General features: G+C 45.6%; 1 pseudogene; it reads right to left on the bottom strand.

The window, feature by feature from the left end:
* Positions 1–132: 132 nt before the first annotated feature.
* Positions 133–681, bottom strand: LOC109389007 (ATP synthase subunit d, mitochondrial pseudogene; annotated as a pseudogene).
* Positions 682–1070: the final 389 nt, after the last annotated feature.

The raw sequence follows: 1070 nt of genomic DNA, 5'->3' as shown, positions 1-1070 counted from the left end.
TGTGTGTGTGGGGGGGGCAGCTGACCCTTCCCCTCTCACCAAGCCCTGGTGATATGTTCTCACAGGCCTGGGCTCCTTCAGAGTGGCTCCTGCCACAGTGCCTGGCGTTATAAGCACTTAATATTTATTTATTTATTTTCCCACTATATAATTACTTTTAATGTCGAGTTTATAACACATGGGCCAGACTCCAGTTTATAAATTCTCAATTGGTTTGTGAGGCCAGTAGGGATACTTCTTCTTGTCTAATTTGGTTTCTGGGAAGACTTCATTCAAGTCCTCAATGGTCATCCGATCGAATGGAATTATGTTCCTCATCTTCTCCAGCCCTTTCTCGTACTGCTCAATCCTGGTCTTCGACCTAGACAGAAACTCAGCACAACTTTTCACGTCTTGTTTTTCTTCTGCATCTACCAGGCTACTGTATTTATCCTCTGGCACAGGCACCTTCAGTGCCTTAAACTTCTTCTCAAAGTCACCTACCAAGCCAGCCTTCGCAACATTGGCCTTGTAGTAAGCCCAGTCGACAGCAGGTGGATTCTCAGGTAGAGTGGCCAACCTGGAGGTGAGGGTCTCATTCCAGGATTTCATGGAGTTAGCAATGGCCTTCTGGTTTCGGGGTATGATCTCCCCAAAAGCCATCCAGTCAGTGGTTTTTAGAGCAAGTTTTCACCCAGCCATCTTGAGGTTCTTCGCCGACCCCGGCGGCCCACAGTTCACAACCGCCGCACTTAATATTTATTGAATGGGTAATTAGGACTAACTGATCCTTACGACCACTGAATACCTCAAACGTAACACCTCCAAAGCAGAATTTGTAGTCTGCGCCCTTGCGCCTAATCTTTGCCATTTCTGTAAATGGTTCCCAAATTCACCAGTTGCTCAAACCCCAAACCTGGAAGTTAAATTTAATTCCTTCGTTTTCTTCATCCCACACCCAGTTCATCAGTAAACCCCGTTAGCTTTACCTTCAGTATCCAGACACTCTTCATCATTGATTCTGCAACCGTCATAATGCACACCTCCATCATCTCTTGCCTGGAATACTGTAGTTATTTTAAACTGTCACA

The sequence above is a fragment of the Hipposideros armiger genome, unplaced genomic scaffold (genome assembly GCF_001890085.2).
Source record: "Hipposideros armiger isolate ML-2016 unplaced genomic scaffold, ASM189008v1 scaffold_216, whole genome shotgun sequence".
NCBI classification, from domain to species: Eukaryota; Metazoa; Chordata; class Mammalia; order Chiroptera; family Hipposideridae; genus Hipposideros; species Hipposideros armiger.
This window is presented reverse-complemented; position numbering and strand designations above follow the sequence as displayed.